Source organism: Peromyscus eremicus, chromosome 5 (genome assembly GCF_949786415.1).
Source record: "Peromyscus eremicus chromosome 5, PerEre_H2_v1, whole genome shotgun sequence".
Classification (NCBI taxonomy): domain Eukaryota; kingdom Metazoa; phylum Chordata; class Mammalia; order Rodentia; family Cricetidae; genus Peromyscus; species Peromyscus eremicus.
The window spans coordinates 75710178-75736290 of NC_081420.1; the positions used below are offsets into that span (position 1 = coordinate 75710178).

A 26113-nucleotide genomic window follows, 5' to 3' on the forward strand; every position below is an offset into this window, starting at 1 on the left:
CTGACTCTAAAAATAAAAAGCAATATGTAAGGATAGGATCTTGTTTTGTGCCCTATAAAGCTCAAGACAGAAAATAAATCATACTATTACATGTCATTTAAAACCCTAACTTTAATACTTGGGATTAAATTGGCATAATGCCTGTGGTCACTCCCATGAGAATCTACACAAGTAGAATAGCTTTTCTTCAAATACTGTATAAGTCTGGTACTTCCTGTGATAAATGAAGCAATAAGGCTTGGTGACTGTACTTGTGTATACTCAAATACTTTATGTCCACACCCATATGGGCATCCTGCTAGATATCTGGAAGGTTAGACTTATTCTTTAGCATCCAAGAGAATGTTGGATTACTTATAAAAAGTAAAATATTGGGATTAGTCTTTTGAATTAAAAAAAAAATGTTTTGCAGCTGGGCATGGTGGCACATGTCTTTAATCCCAGCATTTGGGAGGCAGAGCCAGGTGGATCTTGTGAGTTCAAGGAAGGGCTGTTACACAGAGAAAACCTGTCTCTAAACATTAAAAAAAAAAAAAAAAAAGTTTTGTACATTTGCCTGTATTATCTGCATTGTGTATGTGTTCTCAAGACTAAAGAATATTCTTTTTTTTAAGTTTTCTATTAGTTTCTTTATTATGGTCACGTTACTTTATAAAGCAGAGCTACTAAAATTAATGTTCTACAACATAAAGGATAATTAGTTTATTGTAGTCTTTTTAAAATTTAATTAATTTATTTATGTTGTACGAATTCCTAAAGGTCTTATAATAAAAAATACCCTGGAGCCAGATAAATGGGGTAAATGCTGAAAGATCAGAGAGACAAAGGAACAAGCCACAGCTACTTCTCACCTCGTCAACTCCAAGAAATCCCCTGACTGAATGTCTCTGAGTCCTCAGCTGAAAGGGGTCCAGCCGAAAAGGCTTTAGTTCCTGTCTCCTCGTGTCTTATATACCCTTCTCTGCCAGCCATGCTACTTCCTTCCTAGTGCTGGGATTAAAGGCATGTGTGCTTCCCAAATACTGGTAGCAAAGGCATGAGATCTCAAGTGCTGGGGTTAAAGGAGTGTGATTACCAAATACTGGGATTAAAGGTGTGTGCCATCACTGCCTGGCTCTGTTTCTCTGCCTGGCTCTGTTTCTCATGTAATCCAGGGTGGCTTTGAACTTACAGAGATCCAGATGGATCTCTGCCTCCCAGTGCTAGGATTAAAAGTGTGTGCCATGTTTAATCTAGTGGCCTGTCTGTCCTCTGATCTTCAGGCAAAATTTTTTTTTAATTAGGGTACAACAAAATATCACCACATATTTACTTTACATTCCAATGGCAGTTTCCCCTCCCTTTCCCCTGCCTGCCCTCATCCACTCCTCCTCTGTTTCTATTCAGAAAGGGGCAGGCCTCCCATGTGTATCAACAAAGCATATCAAGTTGTGGTAAGACTAAGCATCGGGCGTTGGTGGCGCAAAACTTTAATCCCAGCACTTGGGAGGCAGAGCCAGGCAGATCTCTGTGAGTTCGAGGCCAGCCTGGTCTACAGAGTGAGCTCCAGGATAGGCATCAAAACATCAAAACTACACAGAGAAACCCTGTCTAGAAAAAAAAAAAAAAAAAAAAAAAAAAAAAAAAAAAAAAAGACTAAGCACCTCCCCTTGCATTAAGGCTGGTCAAGGCAATCCAGCATGAGGAACAGGTTCTCAAGTACCAGCCAAAGCATTATGGGCAGCCCCTGCTCCCATTGCTAGGATTCCTGCAAGTAGATCAAGCTACACATCTGTCTCATATATGTAGAGGGCCTAGGTTGGTTCCATGCAGTTTCCCTGGTTGTTGGTTCAGACTTGTGAGTTCCTATGAATCAGGCTAGTTATTTCTGTGGGTTTTCCTGCGATGTCCTTGACTCCTCTGGCTCCTACAATCCTTCCTCCTTCTCTTCAGCAGGATTCCCCAAGATTGGCCTAATATTTGGCTGTTGGTCTCTTCATTTGTTTCCATCAGTTACTAGATCAACACTCTCTAATGACAATCAGGGTAGTCACCAATCTGATCACAGGAGATGGCCAGTTCAGGCTACCTATTTACTATTGCTAGGAGTTTTAGCTGGGAGTTTCCCTTGCACCAGGTTTCTACCTTACCCTGAAATACTCCCCACTTTCCAGTCATCTCTTTCAGTACTCTTCCCAACCTGATCCCTCAAGTTCTATCCCCACCTGCCCCCAGTCCACCCAAGAGGTCTCCTCTACTTCCTCTTCCAAGGAAGATCCATGCATCCCCGTCCCTTGAGCCCTCCTTGTTACCTAGCCTCTGGGTCCATGGATTGTAGCATAGTTATCCTTTATTTGACAGCTAATATCCACTTATGAGTGAGAACATACCATGTTTGTCTTTCTGTGTCTGGATTACCTCACTCATAATGATTTTTTTTTCCCTGAAAAGAACACCAGTAGCACAGACAATAAGATTGACAATTAGTAAATGGGGCCTTATGAAACTGAAAAGCTTCTGTAAGGCAAAGGACACTGTCAATAGGACAAAATGGCAACCTACAGAATGGGAAAAGATCTTCACCAACCCCGCATCCATCACAGAGGACTAAATCTCCAAAATATATAAAGAACTCAAGAAACTAGACATCAAAATACCAAATAATCCAAGTAAAAAATGGGGTACAGATCTTAACAGAGAATTCTCAACAGAAGAATCTCAAATGGCAGAGAAACACTTAAAGAAATGTTTAATATCCTTAGACATCAGGGAAATGCAAATCAAAATGACTGAGATTCTATCTTACACCTATCAGAATGAGTAAGATCAAAACCACAAATGACAGCTTATGCTGGAGAGGATGTGGAGTAAGGGGAACACTCCTCCATTGCTGGTGGGAGTAGAAACTTGGACAGCCACTTTAGAAATTAGTATGGCAGTTTCTTGGAAAATTGGGAATCCATCTACCTCCAGACCCAGCTATACTACTCTTGAGTATATTCCCAAAGGATGCTTAATCATACCACAAGGACACTTGCTCAACTATGTTCATAGCAGCTTTATTTGTAACAGCCAGGACCTGTAAACAACCTAGATGCCCCTCAACCGAAGAATGGATAAAGAAAATGTGGTACATTTACACAATGGAGTATTACTTAGTATTAAAAAAACAATGATATCAGGAAATTTAAAGGCAAATACTTTTAGAATTGATTCACTACTTTACAAAAACAAGTAAAAAACTACCACCAGCAACAACTGTGTGACGATGATAGGGATTAGGTAGAATTTATGGATCAATTTGGGGGGAAATATCATGAAACCAAGTTTTCCATTCTTTGAACAAAAAGTCTCTTCACTTACTGAGATGTTCCAACTTCTTAGTTCTGACTTGCTGTTTTCAAAATATAAATTTTGTATGTCTTTTGTTAGGTATATCCCTAAACTCTCTAATTTATTAAAAATAAGAAAAGCATGTGTTACTAATCATCATACTTGAAAAGCATGTCTCTCAGAACTGCTGTATCATAGTCTCTCTGGAAATGTCTAATACATCAAACTTATAAGTTATTTTAATAGCACATTTCAAAAATGGGCCAAGGACTCTAAACTTGGCAGTAAAAGAAATGAGCAGATAATATCTAACAGGACCACACTGCTAATGTAATCAGGTGGCTTGTGGAAGCTGCTCTCACTTTCACTGTACACCTTATACTAGATAGTGTTCAGACAGGTTAACTGAGATTGGCAGTGTCACCCATCCCTGAAGCAAGTCCCTTCTTTCCCCTTCCCTTTCTTCTTATTCCTCTCCATCTCTGTCCTTCCCTGTCTTCCCTCCATTGTTTTTAATGTATCAAGACAGGGTCTTGCTGTGTACAGTCCAGGGTGGCCTCAAACAATCCTGCTCAGCTCCCCTTGTCTCTGGCCTTTGCTTGCCTTTTGCTGGCTTCTCTTCTGGTTTCCCTTTGCAAAGTCTTCTGTGCAGACTTTGTTTTAACTGTACTTCATATTCTTCATGATCAGATCTGTTCTCTTCCTGAAGCCCTTCTGCTTGATGAAGGTTTATTCCACTACTGTCCTCTTCCTTCACCTCCTTTACAAGGGACTTCTAAACTGGAGGCCATTGCTACACTTGCTTCCCTCCATTGATAAGCACAAATTTCCTGTTTATATGAACGTCCTTTTAAAAAAGACTTTAAAAAATTGATGTGAGCTCTTGTGCATGCATGCGTGCCTCTGTGTGTGTGTGTGTGTGTGTGTGTGTGTGTGTGTGTACATACATGTGCATGAAGGTTCCTACAGAGGTCAGAAAAGAGAACTGGATTCCCCAGGAGTTAAAAATGCCTGTGAGTTGCCTGATATGGGTGCTAGTAACCAAATCTAGGTCTTCTGCAAGAGCAGCAAACACTCTTAAGTGCTAAGCCATCTTTTTTATGCTCTGTGATTTTTGATCACCTTTTTCTGTCAAGAGATTAAGGCAATTCTTTATTTCATAATATATTTACTCTAAGGTCCAAGTTATACATTTCACTTCTTAAAGAAACCAGCATCAGCGATGAAGAGGTGGCTCAGCACTTAAGAGCATTAGCTGCTCTTCTACAGGACCTAGGTTCAAGTCCCAGCACCCACATGGCAATTCACAATTGTCTGTAACTCCATTCCCAAGAGATCTGATGCCCTCTTCTGGCCTCCATGGGTATCAGTCATGCATGGGCTTCACAGATATATGCAGGCAAAACATCTATACACATAAAAATTTAAAAGAATATTTAATTAGAAAGAGAGCATCACAGCCACCTTTGCCCTCTTTGGTGCTCACAAATATCATAGAAATAGATTTTCAGTGCCTTAGCCGAGTCAGGTGCCGACTGAGCTGAGACTTTGTTTCTGCTACTTCTCCACGTTCTCCTTCATCTGCCAGCTCCCTTTCCCTGTCTTTGTTCTGATAAAACTGACCATCCTGGACTATTTCTCCCCTGCTCCCAGTCTTTCCACCTCACAGGACTGACAATTTCAAGTTCTGACCTCTCCCATCAAGTCACTGATAAGAAGAGATGGGCTTGCTCATGTATAGTTCTTTGGTCAGTTGTTTCCACATTTTATGAAGACATTGTATCCAAGGCATCACAGTAAGATCTAGATACAAAGCAGCAGGTAGAGGAAGTTTATCCAATTCACACTTACTTAGCTAGATGCAGGGACACAGAGAGAAACAAACCTCTGAGGTCCTTCATTTAATTCTCCATCTGTCTTGTTCTGAGCATCTACAGGCTTTCCTAGATTCATTTTCCTCTCATAGGCACTCTCCTCTCAAGGCATTTAATATTTAATACTCCCTTTTTACTGAGAGCCCAGCTGTTCTGTGCATGGGCTGGCACCTCGGAGCTAGCAAGCTGAGGTGTGCAATTCACGCCTGTGGTGTCCAGCACCCCAGCTGCCATGCTAATAGCAATGATCATGGACACACTCTTTCAGACAGACTCACTACAGACTTCATCTTCCTCCCCTGCTGTCATCACCCACAGGGGGCAAGAGCAGGAACTGGAGGGTAAATGCAAGTGGAAAAAGAAATATGCTCTTCTCCAAGACTTCTCTAAACTGAACAGGAAACATTTCACCATAGGGCAACACCTGCATACTTGTGTTTCAGTGTCATGGGTGTGCTATATTCCATTCTTCTTACCAATCCAAAGGTAAAGTTTAGGGTTTTTCAAACTCAGCGATATAAGATCTTTAACAAATTTAATTTGTTCTACACAGAAAAATACAAAGTTAATGTTTCTTGGGCAAAATGTTGGCAACAACCTTCATGGTTTCAAGCAAAGCTTCTGCCCAAGACCCTGTCACTTCTATGAGGATTGGTACAGAACACCATTTCATCTTTGTGTTGAGATTGAGCCTGTGCAAAGAATAGAGTACCTATGGGTTTGTTCCTCAAGCAACTTGTTTAGACCCTTGCCATCAGTGATGAGACTGCTGAGAAGTATGGACCTTTCTGCTCTGTGGAGAATGGCCAAAGCCTCAGAAACAGGCTAGTTCTATCGTAAGAAGCATTAATCAAAGAAGCCACTGTCATCCACTAATGGCTCACAACAAGTGATAAAAAGTTTTCAGCACTGAGACCAGGTGTCCTGACTGCATCAAATCTTTATCTTGAAACCTATGTTTAGAAAAGTCTGTTTTCTAATATTGGCTCAATGAAGGCTTAAGAATTCCTTTAAACTCAAGAAAACTTGATGAATTATACTTGAGACTGTTTAGATGGGTACTGTGAAGTTTTCTTTTCTTTAAAATCTTATAATTATGCTTCACTACTGTGCATTAAATGAAACATGTGGCCAAAATACCTTTCTTGTTTTTTGATGTCTCAAAGCACCTGCCTAGTTCCTCTGAGGAATTTCCTTTACCTCTGAGGTCCAGCAACTTTACCAGGTTCATTCAATATTTAGATTTACTCTCAAAGAAGTTTAAAATCCAAAGGTTGGTTTGATTTCATCAGTTTGGGGGTTTTGTTGTATCATTAACTCCACATATGATGGACTTACTTCGTGGGATGTAGAAACTCCCAAGGTGATCTAAAGAGGGGAGAATTAAAATAATGCTACCCATGAATCCACCTTTCATGTAACACTGCAACAAGATGCTGTTCTTCACCAGTCTCTCTATATTCTGTTAATAAGTACAGTATTTGGGCACATATAACTTAATTCTATCATGAAACAAGGCAGTAAGTGTGGACACTTCCACAGCTTACCTCTTCCACAGCTGTATCACTTCCTGTTAAACAACATCTACCTGGAAGAGTTTCCTGAACACAAGAAAGATTGTAGGAACAGCACCTTACTGTATCTAGGTAACACATGGTGCAGCTCTGTGCCCTACTTATTTTTATTAGAATTAGAATTCAGCCATGTGATGGTTGTCATGGTGGCATATATTAACATATTTGAGTTATAAAATCAAGTGGACATTTAGTGAAAGATGTCTGATTTCTAAGATAAATTTAAAAATGAAGACTAGCCTTGTTAATTAGATTAAGCAGTAGACATTTTCCATAAACTGAGTGATCTACATTTACAGGTACAAGGGTTTGAAAAAAAATATATTCAAAACATATACATTAAAAAATCCTCTAAGATCTGTTAGAAAATACATGTTAAAATCAATAATATTCCTTACCACCTTTTTATGCATAATACTGGGTGAATTTAGGGTGCCATTTATATAGAAAGTAGTAAGTTGAACTGTCATTTCATGAATCTTAGTTAAACCTTTTTGAAACTTCTCTGGGTGGGAAAGAAATGGCAAATACCTTGGCAAGTCAAGCAGCTTCTAGTTTTGTGCCTTCCATAGGACAATCGAGCTGCCAGTGAGAGATCCTTACAATTTTACATTGCCCCTGGTTTTTCACATATAAGTCAGCAGTGTGAGAAATGCTCAGGGCACTTAGGACAAGCCCTGCTTGGCTCTCAAGTGTGGCCTGCACTCACTCCTCCCGGCTGTCTTTGGTTCATGTGCTCATTCCATTTTGTTTTAATTCTTTGGCCAGCTATGTTTCTGAGTCTAGGTCTTTCTTGAGTTGTGTTTCTAGATTTATAACTTCTAGTTTTCCAGTTAAGTTTACTGTATCTAAATTAAATTATAAGTTTAACCTTTTTCCCAGTTATGTATAGAAAAATCCCATCTCATTCTTTTTCATATGGACAATCTATTGTCCCCAGAACCACACACTGAAAACTATCCATCCATTCGTCCACAGATTTACAATGTCCCAGTTGTGTTATAAACACGTTTCCACATAGAAATGGGTCTATTTATCAATTCTCTGTCTTTCCCACTGGTGATTTTGTATACTCTTACATCATAGATGGCTTTAATTACTATGGGTTTACATTAAGTCATGCTACAAAGGCAGAAAAAACAGGTCCTTGACATAGGGTGAAAATGTACCTCATAGGAGTACATTTATAATTTTTGGAGGATACCTCTTTCCTAAGTTCAAAAATATAATGTCAAAATTAAATTAGATCATCAAAACAAAAATAAAAACATAATAGTATTTTATTCTCTAAGATGTTAATAGTAAGGACAAAATCCCCACCCCCACCAGATCTATTAGGGATTCAATTTTAAGAGCACTGGAAAAAATTAACATTTTTTTCCAATGGTAAGTCTTTTCTTTTCCCCTAAATTTTATTTTTTGAGATGGTTTCACATAAGCATGGCTGACCTTGAATTTGCTATGTAACTGAGAATGACCTTGAACTCCTGATCCTCCTGCCTGCATCTGCCAGCGGCTGGGATCACAGGCTGGGCCACCTAGCTTGGTTTGCGTAGTATGGAGAATGAACCCAGGGTTTTCTGCAACGTAAGCAAAAACTGGGCTGTATCTCCGTCCCCCTTCAGAACCATCTCCTTAAGGGTTCTCTACATTTCATTTATATTTAATACCATTCAGTGAAGTTTGTAACTTTTCCAAAAAGCTCTAATCTTTTCTTATTCAAGTCAATTCTATTGTGTTGCTATGTAAATTGTATTCTTTAAAATTAAACATTTTAGCATCTCCCTTGCCCCCAATCTGTGGTTTTGCCTTCTATGGTTTTAGTTACCCAAAGTCGACCATGAACTGAAAATAATAAATGTTATTTTCCTAAAATAAAGATACCATAAGTTTTCAATTGTATACTCTGATGCTATGCATCAGGGATAGATTCTTCCTCTGCACAGCATATGTACACTGCAAATCCTCCTGCCTGCTGACCAGACACATCTGGATCATTAGATCTACTGCTTATGACCACAGACACAGTAGCCCTTCTTTTAAACAACTTTAGTCCCCAAATCTTAGAAATATAGTGATGCTGGGAATTTGAATATGTGAAATCTGTAGAACACTTCTTATGAGTGAAAAAGTAAAAGTTTCTCACTTAGAAAGAAAACACAAGTATATGTTAAGAATGCTGACATATAAAGCAACTTCAAAAGAAAATCATGCCAGCTTTGCTACTGCACCTAAGAACTGCAAACTGCAAAAGCTACAGTATATGAGTACTCAGCTAAGAAAAGACAGCAGCTGTGTGGGAAGAAGACAAACAAGATGTATTCTGGGTGAGATGTGCCAGAAAGCACTGAGCCTAATGAAGATGCAAGCAAGTATCTCATCAAAGGAGCGACACCAAAACACTTACTGGAAGTAAGGAATGCTTTCTAGACTCAAGGACAAGTTTAGGTTAAAAATATGTAAATTCCTGAGGGAAGCTACTGTAGAAGTTGCTGCTACACTTATGCAGAGTTAAGAGGTTGATTCTAAGGGATGGGACAGGAGCCAAAGCAAGCCCTCACCTGGGACAAATACAGGCTCTTCCTGAAAGAAGAGGTGCATGAGAATGCAGTCCGAAACCTGTGTATGGGCACAGGGAGGAAACATGGAGGGACAGATGAGCCCTGCAAGCGTGTGGTAGTGCTGTGGTACAGAGCAAGAGCTGGCATCACGTGCAGAGCAAAGAATCCATGGATTTGCAAAAGCAAAAATAAAAATGACACGGAGACAAGGAGGGGTCATATTATCACTTTTGTTATTTTAATTTTTTATCCTTAACTATTTTTCTAAAAAATCTTTTACTGAGTCTAACTTAGAACTGAACTTTTTTATAGGCACATAAAGTAAAAAGCATGGTTATCCCTAGGGTTCAGTACAATCTGCAGCTTCAGACTGACATCTACTGGAAGATGAAACATACTCCCCACCAATAAGATCCACTGTCATTCCTTCACTGTGGAGAAACCTGGCAGAGGCCACCTTAACCAAGAAACCAAATTTAACTCCACCAATAACAGTCATGTTGATATAATTTACCCCTGATCTGATGTGATATAATCCTGAGAAAACATTAAACAAATCCCAACTGAGGCCCATTCTACAAAATATATGATCACTACTCTTCAAAAATCTCCAGTTCCCAAAGACAATAAAAAAAGGAAGGAAGGAAGGAAGGAAGGAAGGAAGGAAGGAAGGAAGGAAGGAAGGAAGGAAGGAAGGAAGGAAGAAAGCGAGTGTACAACACAGAACACACTGAAGAGACGAACACTGGACATAATGTGAGACTCTGAAATGGATCCTGACTAGAAGGGAGCTGTAGAAAAACAGAAGCAACCGAGTGCAGTCTCAGGAACAGTTACATCCCACTTAATCACAGCTTTGATAAACAGCGTGGCTTTGGGTGCTAAGACCCACCATTCCGTGCTGTCTGGCTGTTGTCACTGGTCTACAGAAGTGCAGCTGCTGTTCTTCTACTGACTTTCCATCAAAACCCCACCCAACTTACCAGTTCATGCTAATAATGTAGTTGTGAAATTCTGAAAGGTTCTTTTAAAATTATTGTTTTATCTTATCATAGACATCATATGCTCATAATGGTATTTTATTTTCTTCTAATTTTCACATCTTTTCTTGTAGTCTCCTCCCCTAATCCTGACTTGCTTTTCTGGACAGACCCTTTGGTACAAGATTGAATAAATGGTGATATCTGACATAATTTTCTTTATCTATTTATGCCCACAACTCATTTAAATCTCATCAAGATTATGGGCAAATAAGGTCCTTTTGGTTTGACTATTTCTTCCACAGAGATAGCAATACCATTTTGTTTTAGTTTTAAATGCTGAATGTTAATCCAGAAAGCACAGAATATATATAACACAAGCAGAAAGAAGTAACATGAAGACAAGGAATACAATGTGGTATTGTTATTCAAGCAGAATAAAAACTATGATATTAACCTATACATACTTCATTTTCTCCTGGCAAAGTATAAAGGCAACCCCTGGAAATGTCCAACTAAAAAGCTATCCAACTACAGAATCACATTATAAGCCCTATTCTCAGCACCAGATGTGGCCTTGTGAACGGTTCTCCCCCTAAAATACTTCAGTGACATGATTAGATGTCAACTCCCAAGCAGAAACTTTTCAGGCACAGGGGAGGTGTTTCTTGGTCTTCCCTGGGTGCTGGTGAGCTCAAAGGCCCGTTGTTGAAGGTCACCAATTAACCGATACAGTTTTACTAGCAGTAAAGGAATGTAGTAAACCTGAATTGGATTTAAGCTCTGTGCATTTTAGAGACTATTTATCCCAGCAGTCAATAATACCATGACCCAAAATGAAACCACACATCTTTCAAGAGTTGCTGATATGAGCAAATGAAAGGCAACTGCTCAAGTAGCCGGAGATGAACAGAATGGAGACAGAAAGCAAGGCAGCTGTGCTGTGGAGTCATAGAGCATGTTTAAAATACTGCTTGACAAGATAATTCACGGTAATGTGAAAGGGAGCTACTACAATTCTTTGAAAACAGAGCTCAAACCCAACAACGTACATATCCCCTAATGTCCACATAAACACGGTCTTAGGAAATAATGGACAGAAAGAACCTTCCAGAAGGCAGAATTAGTCCCAGAGAACAGCAAACAACGGAGTTCTTCTTAGAGGTCAGAATTGGAGTCTGATCAAGGATGTTTCATCATGTTTCCTGCCATCCATGTATTATCTGGTTTTAATCCCACAAGCCCCTCAGCTTCAGGAGATTAAACCCAAATTTGTAATTTGACAACTGGCCCTAATGCAATAAATTACGTGTCCTACACATAAAATGATGCTGGAGAAAAAAAGCTGAGGAGTCTACTGTAAAGATCACTAAACTGACAGCCAAGAGGCCCTGCATCTCTTCCGACCCTTACCACTGACTACTGTAAAACATACATAATCAAGGCTTCTTGGGACTTCAGCTCCTTCATTTATAAGATGAGTAAGAAGGATATCTTTCAGTTCTAGAATTCTAATTTAAAATCATTGATATCATGGTGCCAAAGAACTCTACAAAAATAAACTATAAAGTGTCAGAACCACAGTAGAGCAACTAGTTGGTTTGGGATCTCAGCAAAACCCAACTCAGCACTTAAAAAAGAAAAAAGAAAATGGCAAGAAAACATCCTGGCAGTCTCTCAGTGTCCCACCCCACTATCCCCAATCCTCACTTCCCTCCTCATCAATGACCCCCAACTCTGGGCAGAGGCCCCCTGCTGAACCAAAGGCCACACTAGCCACCAGAAGTCTAGCCCCCAATTCTAACAGAGATTCCCTGATGGACCAGAGGTCATGCCAGCTGCTAGAAATCCAGGCCACAAAGACCAGAAGACCAAAGAGCAAACAGAAACCAAGGAACAAAAGACTCATCCAACAAAGATAAACTCAGAAATGGGCGCCTAGACCTATAATCACCCCAACCCAGATGCCTAGACCCCAGTGTAAGAACAAATCAACAATAGGCAGGGCAATAAGTCACTAGGAAACAGCCCAGTTATCCTACTATAGCAATCCCTGAATATTCCAACACAGCTGAAGCACAGGAAAAAAAACCTTAGAACCAGTTATATGAAGACGATAGAGATCCTTAAAGAGGAAATAAATAAATCCTTCAAAGAAAGACAGAAGAACACAAACAATTGGAGAAAAGGAATAAATCTCTCTCTCTCTTTTTTTTTTTTTTTTTTTTTTTTTTTGGTTTTTTCGAGACAGGGTTTCTCTGTATAGCTTTACGCCTTTCCTGGAACTCACTTGGTAGTCCAGGCTGGCCTCGAACTCACAGAGATCCGCCTGGCTCTTCCTCCCAAGTGCTGGGATTAAAGGCGTGCGCCACCACCGCCCGGCAGGAATAAATCTCTTAAAGAAAGCCAAGAAAAAACAAACATTTGAAAGAGACAAATAAAACTGTTTAAGACCTGAAAATAGAAATAGAAGCAAGAAAGAAAACACAAACTGAGGTAATTCAGGAAATGAAAAATCTAGGTAAGCGAACAGGAACTATAGACACAGACAACACCAACAGAATACAAGAGATGGAAGAGAGAATCTCAGGTGCTGAAGATCTGATATAAGAAATAAATATATCGTTCAAAGAAAAATGCTAAAACAAAAAATTCCTGACAGAAAATATCCAGGAAATCTGGGACACTATGAAAAGACCAAACCTAAAAATAATAGGAATAGAAGGAGAAGAATCCCAGTTCAAAAACATTGAAAATAATTTCAACAAAATCATAGAAGAAAATTTTCCCAACCTAAAGAAGGACATGCCCATAAAAGGTACAAAAAGCTTACAGAACACCAAATAGGCTGGACCAGAAAAGAAAATCCCCTTACCACATAATAGTCAGAACACTAAACATACAGAATAAAAAAAAAAAAGGATATTAAGAGCTGCAAGGGGAAAAGGTCAAGTAACATATAAAGGTAGACCTATTGAATTACACTGGACTTCTCAACAGAGACTCTGAAAGTCCTAAGGGCCTGGACTGATGTGCTCTAGACTCTTAAGAGACCACAGATGCCAGCCCAGACTACTACACCCAGCAACACTTTCCATCACCATAGATGGAGAAAACAAAGTATTCCATGACAAAGTCGAATTTAAACAATATCTATCCACAAATCCAGCACTACAGAAGGTACTAGAAGGGAAACTCTAACCCAAGCAGGAAATAAAGACTCTCACACCAGAAAAACCAAAGAAAGGAAAAACACACACACACACACTCTACCACCACCAGCAATAACAACAAAATAACAGGAATTGACAATCACTAGCCATTAATATCTCTCAATATCAATGGACTCAATTCCTCCCCCCGAAAGATACAGGCTAAAAGAACAGATGTGAAAACAGGATCCATCCTTACAGGATCCATCCTGCTGCTACATAGAAGAAATACATCTCAACATCAAAGATAGACATTACCTCAGAGTGAAGGGTTAAAAAAAGATTTTTCAAGCAAATGGACCCAAGAAGCAAGCTGGTATAGATATTCTAATATCTAACAAAATAGACTTCAAACAAAAATTAGTTTAAAAAAAATGGGACAGAACACTTCATACTCATCAAAGGAAAAAAATCTACCAAGATGACATTTTAATTCTTGACATCTATGCCCCAAATGCAAGGGCACCAACATTTGTAAAAGAAACATTAACAAAACTTAAATAACACACTGACCTTCACACACCAATAGTGGAAGACTACTATCACCAATACCCCACTCTCACTAGTAGACAGATCATCCAGACAAAAACTAAACAGAGAAATACTGGAACTAACATACATTATAAACCAAATGGACCTAACAGGTATCTACAGAATATTTCACCCAAATACAAAAGAATATACCTTCTTCTTAGCACCTCACGGAACTTCCTTTAAAACTGATCACATACTCAGTCACAAAGTAAGGCTCAACAGATACAAGAAAATTAAAATGCCCCATGGTATTCTATCAGACCACCAGAGATTTAAGGCTTTTTGGACACAATGAAAGTGATGCTCAAAGAAAAATTCATAGCACTATGTGTCTACATAAAGAAATTGGAGAGATCACATACTAACAACTAAACTGTACACCTCAAAGCACTAAAACAAGAAGCAAGTACACTCAAGAGGAATAGACAGCAGGAAATAAACTGAGGGCTGACATCAATAAAATAGAAACAAAGAGAACAATGCAAAGAATCAATGAAACAGAGTTGGTTCTTTAAGAAAATCAACAAGATAAACTAACTAAAAGATAAGAGAGAATATCCAAATTAACAAAAACCAGAAACAAAGGGGGAATATAACAATTGATACCACACCAAGGAAATTGAGAGAATCATTAGGTCATACTTTTAAAAATTGTATTCCACAAGATAGGAAAATCTAAAAGAAATGGACAATTTTTCTCAATAGATACCGCTTACCAAAGTTAAATCATGATCAGATAAGCAATTTTAATAGTCCTGTAGTCCCAAAGGAAATAGAAACAGTCATTAAAAGTCTCCCAAACAAAAAAAAAAGGCCAGGACCAGACAGTTTTAGTGCAGAATTCTAACAGACCTTCAAAGAAGAGCTAATGCCAATACTCCTCGAATTATTCCACAAAATAGAAACAGAAGGAACACTGTTAAATTCATTTTATGAGGCCAGTCACCCTGAAACCTGTGTCACACAGAAACTCAACAAAGAAAGAGAATTACAGACCAATTTCCCTCATGAACATTGATGCAAAAATAATTAATAAAATACAAACTGAATCCAAGAACACATCAAAAAGATCATTTATCATGATCAAGTAGGCTTCATCCCAGAGATGTAGGCATGGTTCAACATACAAAAATCTGTCAATGTAATACACCATAAAAACTAACTGAAAGAAAAAAACCACATGATCATCTCATTAGATGCTGGAAAAGCCTTTGACAAAATGCAACACCACTTCATGATAAAAGTCTTGGAGAGATCAGCAACACAAGGGTCATACCAAAACATAATAAAGCCTACAGTCAACATCAACTTAAATGCAGAGAAACTCAAAGCAATTCCACTAAAATCAGAAATAAGACAATAAGACTCTCTCTCTCTTGATCTATTCAATACAGTAATTAAAGTTCTAACTAGAGCAATAAGACAACTAAAAGAGATCAAAAGGATACAAATTTGAAAGAAGTCCAAGTATTGCTATTTGTAGATGATATGACAGCTGTCCAAGGGAAAATAGGACCATGTACAGAACTCATCTTCCAGTTTTCATTAGAATCCATCTAGTTTTATGCATTAAATTAGTTAACAGTTAAAATAACACTACTTAGTAACTAACTGATATTTTAAAAACAAACAAAACAAAAACTAGAGTACAGGTCAAATAAAACACATTTAGGGACCAAATCTGGTTCCAGGTGTCATACCCAGGAGTCTCTGCCTTACATGTTTTGTTTGCTTCCTAAGTCCATTCCTCCCTTGCATGTTACCTGACCTGGTCCTAGTAGAGGCATCTGCCCACTTGACCTAGGAAACAGGCAGTGCTAGCATTAGGAACCAGAATGGAATTAGCTTCTCAGGAAGTGCTCTTTGTCATGAGCTAGTGTGGTAGACACAGAGGAGCTACAAATTCTCAGGAGCTCAAGACTGAGAAGATGTACCTTTCTAGATTCAGATCTGAAGTCTTGGGTGCCCCAAATTTCTCACATCCTTCATGTATACATGAAGGGAGCACAAATGGATTAGAGTAGTTAAAATTATCTTTCAGTGTGTTCTATCCTATAAAAGATTAAAGTTTCCCAGAAACCTGAAAACGTTTTTAAAAGCAATTTTGTGAAAACATTTACAAAAAAGGTGCCTTTGTTTTAAACCTTCAAACTACAGGCACAATAGTTCAGAGACTGATGATATTAACTCTAGTCTAGTACATCATACTGCTACTTAGTACCTTACTATATTCACTGGCAATGAGCATGTACTGATGTAGTGTGAATTCTAATTGGTCATAATAAAAAAAAAACCCAGAGCCAGATATTGGGGTAAATGCTGAAAGATCAGAGAAACAAAGGAGCAAGCCACGGTCACCTCTTACCTCACCAACTCCTCAGCTGAAAAGGGGCCAAGCTCCTGTCTCCACTCACCTTACATTCCTCTTTAGAACCAGCCATATGACTTCCAGTTTCTTCCTCCCTAGTGCTGGGATTAAAGGCATGTGCCTCCCAAGTATTGAGATCAAAGGCATGAGATCCCAAGTGCTGGGATTAAAGCTGTGTGCCACCACTGCCTGGCCTCTATGGTTAACTAGTGGCTAGCTTCACACTCTGATCTCCAGGCAAGCTTTACTTGTTAGAGCACAAACAAAATATCACCACATACCAGAGTTCAGACCTATTTGATGCAGCATAGGTGCTAATGGCTGCTTCTCACAAATGGCAGGAAATACTCAGTGCACTGCCAAGATATACTCTGACCAGGGAGGAGATAAAAGCACAGAAATGCATTCTGGTTCACTAGTGCTGAAAACATGCAATATTAGCCAACACTAAATTTGGAAAGTTTGTAGCAAGGGGCTGCACCAGTCACAGATATGTGTGGGGAGAAAAACATATGCACAAGGAAGATAGGTGCTAAGGCTGGGAAGCAAACACAGATCTGTCACCAGAAAAGCAAGTAACTGCCCAATTTAACTAACCAAAACATTAAAATGCACGGTGCGACTTCAAATTTCAACTTAATACTGGAGAACAGTATGAGAACAACTACCTCATACACATGACTCTGACTCCTGGAATGATCCTGTAGGACTGAGGCTGTGTTACTGCATATGTGGGAGGTTATTAAATGCTTCTTAATGATTATGTTAAAGGTCATATTCCTCGTACACATAACCTCACTTACTATTACGAGTTAGACATTTACATGGGCAGACAATGGTCTTCTTCCATTAAATGCAAACTGGCTGGAATTACTGCTGAAGTTGCCAGGCTGTAAGAAAAAAGAGATCAAATTAATGAGGATGAGGTTGTATAATCAGTTTATGATACAAACTGTGCTGGGGTCAAGGCTCATATCACCAACTCCCACATACCCAAGTATACTTTAAAATGTGACTCCTCTCCTTTTCTCATACTACCACAGACTCTAAGGCAAGCTGTTTCTTACTTCTCTTCCATTCAAATATACTTGAAAAATCAATTTATTTTAGCAAACTCCAATTTGATCATGCCACCCACTGCACAAACCTCAGAGGGCTGACTCCCTACTGCTAGAGGGACAGAGATCCACCTCCTTGGCAGGGCATTCTTGGATCTCCTAAGTTTGGCCAATACTTCAAATCCACGAGTTTTCGATCTTAGCTGGATATAAAAACTAGTAGGGGAGTTTTAAAAAATCAACAGGTTGATAGCCCATGCCCCAGAAACTACTGAAGTTTTGAGATAAGATTCTGAGACTTGTAGCTTTAAGAAATCTGGGTGACACTTGAACTGCCAAGACTGAAGCACTTATCTAATTTCCCACCTATTACTCGACCCAACACAACCTAACTCTTCCGTTCCAGCCAGTGGTGGCAGCTTGCTTGCCTGTAGCCCTCTAGTCAGGCAGACTGTCCCCAAGACTATCATTCCTTCCCTAACTCTAGTCACAGCTCCTCCATTCTTCTGAAACCCAGTGAACCCCTACCACTGTCTTTAGAAACAAGGCAGTCACAATGGGATTGCCATTCTGGGCATCCCAAACCCACTAATTTCCTCAGTAAATTATTTTATGGCAATGACACTCTCACTGGGGATGCTTCTTTAACACCTTGAGCCCTGTGTTTCTCTAGCATCTTTTGTTCACACTCCCTAGCCTCTAGCTTTAACAACAATATTAAGCATAAATCAGGTACTCATGTGCACAACACTTAATGATCACTGAATAAATTAAATTCTCTTAAATTTTATGAAGTGATTTTTCTTATACCTGACAACCTAAGCTGTCAACCTTGAGGGTTGTTTATGCACACAGTGACATGTTTTTCACTAGAAGCATCATTATAACCATGTAGAAATGATAATCACCTGTTCACAAAACCTGACGTGATGTCAAATATCTATTAATGTGTTTTCCTTATAGATAGAATGATTTCCATGTTTATGTATTTTCCATGCATATGTATTACGCTATGTGTGGATGAGCAGAAAGGGACAGTAAAACAGCTCTTCTTCTCTCTACACCTGCTTTAAAAGGCCTTCCCAAGCAAAGGGACAGCCAAGTCCATCCTAATCCACCATGGGGAGGACCAGAGAGCCAGAGTGCTTCTCCCTCAGTTTAAGGAAGTGGTTCTCAACCTTCCTAATGATGTGACCCTTTAATACAGTTCCTTATATGTGGTGACCCCCAACCATAAAGTTATTTTATTGCTACTTCATACCTGTAATTTTATGATTGTTATGAATTATAATGTAAATATCTGATATGCAAGATATCTGATATGCGACCCCTGTGAAAGGGTCATTCCGCTCCCAAGGGGTCATGACCCACGAGTTGAGAACCACTGGTTTAGAGTGTCAGGAGCCTATAGGCAAAAGTCTATGACACAGTCCCCAAAGCCAAGTTGCACTGGAAGAAGAGTAGCCAGCATGACTACCAAAGCTCTAGCTCAGCCCATAAAGTTCATGACCCATCTCTAGAGCCTTCCAGACACAGAGGTACAGCTTCTCCACCAAACAGCATAATACATGGCAGCTGCCTAGAGTTGAAGAAGCACTGGTGCTTATGAATTAAACAGTCCTGGGAGTGCTAGCTGAGAAACTAACCACTATTTATAACATTGTTTTTGTGGAAAATGCCTTCTGCATTCCAAACAACAGATCAGACATGAACTTCAGGGATAAGTTGAAGTCTGAGGTTGGAACTGACTGTATTTTGTTAATTGCACTATGTTCAGTATTCTCCTAGGCTAAGACAGCAGCCAGGAGAGCATAACAAAAATAACTAGCTGCCGTGAACATGGGTCAGAAGTATCCATGAAAATCAATGCCAGAGGGCAAGATGGGAAAAAATCCAAGTACATTCTTATTTTGCAAAATGAGTATTAATGAACACTATTACAGGCTATGGTAAATGTTGTGGGACACAAAAATTAGGAAAGATCTTTAATTTGTAAACTTAACCTAGGATAGGGGACAGCAGATATAAACTTCACAAAAAAAAAAACCTACATGGTAAAACACAGGAATACAAACATTAGATACAGGCAGCAGAGAGAGACTGAAAAACCAGTGCTTCCACCTGGAAGCTGAAACTTCATGGAGGTTTTACATGGTACGGTAGTTTGAATGAGAATGCCCCCCGCCCCAAAGGTTCATGTATTTGAACACTGGAACCCTGGCTGGTGCCACTGTTTGGGGAGGTCTAAGAGGTGTGGCCTTGTTGGAGGATGTATGTCACCAGGAGCAGGCTCTGAGGTTTCAAAGCCTCACCATTCTCAGGGTGTTCTTGGCCCTCACTCCCTTCTCTCTTCAATCTTTCTCTCTCTGCTTTATGCTTGTGATTCAAGGAGTGAACTCTCAGCTTCCTGCACCAGCTTCCATGCCTGCCTCCTGCTTCCACCTTGCTGCTATGGACTCTAACCCCCTGGAACCATAAGCCAAAATTAACTCTTTCTTGCACAAGCTGTCTTCAGTATGATGTTTTATCACAACACAAAATTAATACCCATGGGATTTAGGACACAGGAAGTAGCAAGTTTGATTTAGCAGAAACCACCACAGGCATTAGAAGAGCACAAGTATCATGTATTAAAAATAGCACCACGGATTTAAGAAGTTGCTGACCTACCACTTCCCAAGACAGATTTCATATACAAGAGAACTATAAGGTACTCTGAGAAATTTGAGAGTCATGAAGTGGCAAAGATGTCAATCACCTTTATTCTTTGCTCTGAAGTCTATCTTGAGCTAGGGCTAAGACTTACTTGAAGTAAATTGACTTAGCAAACGTCTTCTAACTTCCAAAACTTTCATATTGGGTGATGCATGACATTCATCTTTATCTGAAAGGAAATGTAATGGAAGTGTTAAAACAGGAAGAATTGATAGGTAGCTTACAGAAACTAATTAGATGATTGTACCTGAAAAGTAATAAAAATTATATGAAGCACTATAAAATTGATATCCGTTATACTATGAGTCAAGTAAGAATCTAAAATAAAACCCTAAGCCCTGCTCAGAGACTTTTAAAGGTGAACTCTGTATTATTCCTCTTCATTTATTTCACTTGCCTGATTTAAAGGGAAGCTTTTGAACTCTAGTCACTGTTCTGGTGAACATGGAGATATCAAGCTGACATAACAGGCAGTTCCTGTTTTCAAGAATCTCACAAACCTCCAGAGAGACAAGCAAGAAAACGTCCACTGAGGTAGGTCAGTCAGTTCTACAAATGATACAAGGCTTCTGGGACTTCAATGACTACAAGAAAATGAGGGAAGGCTCTGCATTCTGGGAAGAAGACAGAGATGGACAACGGGAGGCTAACAGGCAGATAAGGGGGTGAATTTGGGTTGAGATTGTATTTTAAGGAGTTAAATACTAGATTCAGCACATGGGGCTTCGATTTATATCTAAAATAAGCCACAAAGGTTTTAGTTGGAATCATATTCAAGTTTATATTTTCAAAGCACGGCTATGGGGCTAGAGAAACAGCTCAGTGGATAAGAAAATTCACTGCACACACGAGTCTGGATCCCAGCACTCACATAAAAAGCTAGACATGGGCATCCAGGGGTGCCTACAGCTGCAGCATGATGAAGGGCAAAGACAGCTCTGGGGTTGGAATCAAGAGGATATCTGGGTTTGCTGGCTGCTACAGTAGCTCCAGATTCAATAAGAGACCCTGGCTTAAAGGAACAAAGTAGAGAATGATAGAGTAGAATACCTGATGTCTTCCCCTGGCCTCCACATATGTGCCCATAGGCACTCACATACACACCCTACATTTACATGCATACATAAACACGCACCTTTTTTTTTTTTTTCTTGAGCTGAGGACCAAACCCAGGGCCTTGTGCTTGCTAGGCAATCACTCTACCACTGAGCTAAATCCCCAACGCCTACACAGACCTTCTAAAAGAATTTGATTATTTATGTACTAGAACACGGATGAGATATTGGGAGTAGACTCCATAGGCAGGGAATCTCTTTTGTTACTGCAGTAGCCAAGAAGAGAAAAAATTGGCACAATGGCAACAGAAGTAAAATGTTAAAAAAAGAGATGTCCTTCAGAGTGGGAACTAGATTAATGACCCCATCAATCACCTCAGCCTAACAACTGGAACCACCATCAACCTTGTCACACAGTGACAAACACTGGTGATCTGGGCTATAATAGAGTGTCTTTCTAATCAGACACAACTATAACCTTAAGAAATCTGTTCTCGAACATCAGAGCCCAATCTGTGACCAACAGACACATCACACTCACCTGTCTGAAAGGTCAACTTCAGAATGGTCTCTGTGACTGCTTGCACTGCTCTGAGTTAGTGTTTGTTCATCTCATAAATAGTTTATTCATGTGAGGATGGGATTCCACACAAGATTGCTATCTACCAATGAAAGAAAGGCAAAAGAAGGGGTGGGGGGTTACCCTGCCCTGTTTTGTCTCCTTAGAGAAGAAAGCAGACTGAGATGAACTCAATGGTCACTTGTGATCAATTTCAGAAAGACAGTGAAATAAAAAGCTTCTATGAACTGGGAAATTTAGAAGAAAGAAGTGGAATTAGTTAATAACTTCTGTGTATTTATGATTATCATCTAAAATCTTTTTTAGGGCAGATACAAATTTAAAAATTATTAAGCTATACTTTAAAATTATTTTTGGTTACCTAATAACCAAATGGTCAGCCCTGAAAACATGCATAGGAGTAGCAGGTTACTGAGCAGGTCCTACTTAGAAAAAAGAAATGTGTGTGTGTGTGTGTGTGTGTGTGTGTGTGTGTGTGTGTGACAACAATTAATTTAAAAGAGGTTATGACTTTGAAAAAGAACAAGGAAGGATAGATAGAGAGGTTTGGAGAAAGGAAATGATGTAATTATATTATATTATAATCTCATAAAATAGTTTAAAAGAATATACCTTCTCTTAGGACCTAATACTAGTTTCAGCAGCTGCTCAGGGTCCAGCAAATGCTACTCTCAGCCTAAAACAGAGAAAGTTCTCTATATAATGAATGACAGTGAATAAAGCCATGCATGGTTGATCAGTGTGCTGAGAAAAGTGACAGTTGATGTTCGGCCCCAAACAGGACTCCAAGACTCAGGGAAAATCTAGGAAGAAGAGGCAGAAAGAATGTAAGAGCTGAATAATGGGGAGAAGGGCTGTGGGATGCTATCTTGTAGGCACAACAGAGTCAATGTAATCATGACATCACAGCAGCTTCAGCTGACTGCAATAGGCCTGCACTACACTGGGCCTTAATACTCAATTGTGGATAGGGGAGAGGTTCATGGAGCCCTACCCTTCCTGATGACTGATTACCGATGGATTCTGGAAGAAGGGTAGCCATTATCTTCAGTTGTCTACTCACTGGTGGGCCCACCAAGCTTCAATGGCCAGCTCAGCTCCACACCCATTGAGATGGCTATTCTTGGTTGCCAAGTTGACCACATCTGGAAATTATCTAAAATCCAAATGGTTGGGAACACGTGTAAGGGATTTTTTTTCTTAATTAAATCATTTGAAGTGTGAAGACCCACTTCTAATCCAGATCTTTGAGTTTAGAAGACACACTTTTAATCCAGATCTTTTGAGGTGAGAAAAATCCACCTTTAATCTGGGCCACCTTCTGCTGGCAGCCTATATAAGGACATGGGAGAAGGAAGCTTGCTCGCTCTCTTGCTAGAAAGTCCATTCTTTCACTGGTATTAGAGCCTACTTCTTTGGGATTCTGGCATATACAGAAGACTAGCTAAGACATTCAGGCTCGTAGACTGAACAACTACTGGATTCCTGGTCCTCCCATAGGTACATAGCCATTGTTGGACTAGCTGGACCACAGCCTGTAAGCCATTTTAATAAATAAATCCTGTCTGTGTGTGTGTGTGTGTGTGTGTGTGTGTGTGTGTGTGTGTGTGTGTGTTTGTGTGTGTGTGTGTGTTTGTGTGTGTGTACACATTCTCTAAGTTCTGTTCCTCTAGAGAACCCTGACTAATACGCCTATGATAACACAACTGATCCCAGTTAAACTCAGTGAGTCACAAAACAAAACAAAAAAACTTGAATGGCAGAAAGGGACTTGAAGAGAGGGGCAAAGTGCTTAAGGAGATCTAGGAAGGATGGAGGATGTAATCATAATATACTATATACATGTATGAACTCTGTCAAAGAACAAATTTAGTAAGTTATATAAGAACAAACAAAAATCCCCAAGTGATCTGATAGTAACCGGCATTAATATATTCTTTAGGAATGGCTGTGAATTTGTCTCTCCTCTGTGTCTACACTGAAGGAGTGCCTGATGGATTCCAGCCACAATACTAAGAGGCGGGAAGACACAGACACAGTAAGATACAACTGCTCTCCCATATGAATGATCAACAACCAAGTAGGGAAGAGCACAGTGTACCAATGGCAACAATGAAGCACGTATAGGATACCAGGCTAGCATAGTGTGAGATAGGAATTTTATCAATTAGATTTCCTTTATTTCATATGACAAATTGATTTCCGAAAGTCATTTACAAATCTTGGTATTTTCTAAACAAAGTAAGTTTACATATGACAGAGAAGCTGGTACTCATAAAAGTTTTAAGTAATCTATTATAAGTAAATTTTTTTCTTTTTCTTTGTATTCTTAGGTCACAAAAGGAGTTCAGACTAAAAGAAAAAACATACAGGAATAGTGAAACAAAACAAAACAAAAAACCTGTCTCCTACCACCTCAACCTGCTCTGTTCCCCCAGAGATAACTTTTAACATGTTTGGTTAATGCTGATCATTGAGAACAACATGGCAACAAGCTTCAATGACACTGTGTGCATATGCATACATGTGCAGTGTGTGAGAGACATTTCAAAACCTCGGCAGGAGATTTTAATAAGCATTTCTAAAGAAGAGGGGAAAGAAATTAGAAGGATAGAGTGGGTGTGTCAAAGCTCGAATGCAGGAAATCTGCGCTATAAAAAATACAAAAGCACACTGTGATTACTCTCAAATCCCCTAAAATTAGCCAACAAACCCTTTAATCATGGAATAGCAATTGACATCCTGAAAGACTCCAGATCGTTACAAAACAGTGTGGGAAGTTAGATGGTTCACTGGCAGCAACACATGCAATTGGACAATGGGCATATCCAGAAGCAGACACAGGCCATGTGAACTGCCCCCTGGCAGCAGACCTAGAATCCAAAGCTGCACACTGAGTGTGTCAGTGCTGAGGCTGCTGTGGTTTCTGTGCTGCTGTCCCTGTGACCAAGAAATGGAAACATTCATCTGCAAAGCCTGATGCTAAACTAAATGCACTGGGTATATTTGCCTTTATCAAGTAAATACAATCAAAGGTCTCAAGAGAAAAAATTAAATTTGTTTTACAAAACCAAAAGGTATGGCTAAATATTTTGTGAGACAAATATAAGAATTGCTTATTATAAAAGAATCAGAAGTAAATAAAATTCCTAGGAAATTATATTTATAATGATTTCAGCTCCATATATATGCAAAAGTAGTGAATTTGGAAATACTTCTTTTTATGTTCAAATTCAAATCAAGATATCACTCAGCTCTGCGCAGTTGATCTTGCCAGTGAGGTTAGATGGGCCATTCTGCAGTCATAAATTCTACTTCCCAATATTTCTTCCTAGCTTTCTGCTGAAATGTTTAACTGGGAAGGAGAACACGAGATGGTTTTCCTACTGAACTGAGCTGCTGTATGTCATGGGCAGAGGCTTCTTTGAATTCCACTGCAGAACAAAGAGCAAGTAAGTTGAGATGGAGAGAAGTCTAGCAGGAAGCAGGGCATGTGTAACTATCCCCCTGTTCATAAATGGCTCCCCACTTCTTTACATCCAGACCACAACTGTTTGTTCAATGTCGCATTCACACTTCCTCTACAAATCTTTCACCACTTCCTTATCCTAGTCCAAATGACTTCCCCTCCCCCTCAGCCTCTCACTTTACACATAATCATACCTAATTTACTTTAGGCTACTTACCTTTGGACTAGACCATTTACTGAAAGTTCTAAGGAACCTTAGACGGAGGAGTAAGATTTCTCACATCCTTGGGGAGGCCACATTGGAAGGCACAATGCTCACGTTAGCATTCAGCCAATACCTGATAATTTACTGGTACTGTTATTTAATGCTTTTTCTAGAAACAGTTAATCCTTGGGAGAAATTTGTGCTTTCTATTGTAAAAATGGTGAATTTGCTCATAGCTTGGGCAACATTCATAGGTTGTATCTGAAGCAATTGTTCACTACATCCTTGTTTTTGTCGTTGTTGTTGTTTTCTGTGACACAGCAGTATCTTGACTAGCCCAGTGATATACAGACCACCTAAGGACTTTGGGTGCAGAATGTTAGGATGGAATTAACTGCTTCATGGCAAAAGGATTCTAAGCAGTGTCTACCATTTGAGGCTAACAGAAAGGGTGAAGACAACAGATTTAGAAACATACATAAATATGCATGTATGGATCAAGAATCTACAAAAAGCAATTTACTCTATCATTCATTCAAAAAACGTGTTATTGACACCTATTATATAACAGCTTCATACTACACCAAAGAACTAAAGACAAATGAGAAACATCAAG

The 26113-nt window shown here is 39.3% G+C and overlaps 1 protein-coding gene across 4 annotated transcripts in view; it reads right to left on the reverse strand.

Annotated features, from left to right (window-relative positions):
* The window catches only part of Znf438 (zinc finger protein 438), a 157617-nt gene that overhangs the window by 96526 nt on the left and 34978 nt on the right, over nucleotides 1-26113 (reverse strand). For all 4 annotated transcript variants that reach the window (XM_059263729.1, XM_059263733.1, XM_059263730.1 and 1 more), the window contains exons 2-3: nucleotides 20280-20357; nucleotides 17219-17305 (exon numbers count right to left, since the gene is read on the reverse strand). The gene's annotated coding sequence lies outside the window, so the exon portion shown is untranslated. The remainder of the gene's footprint in view (nucleotides 1-17218; nucleotides 17306-20279; nucleotides 20358-26113) is intronic.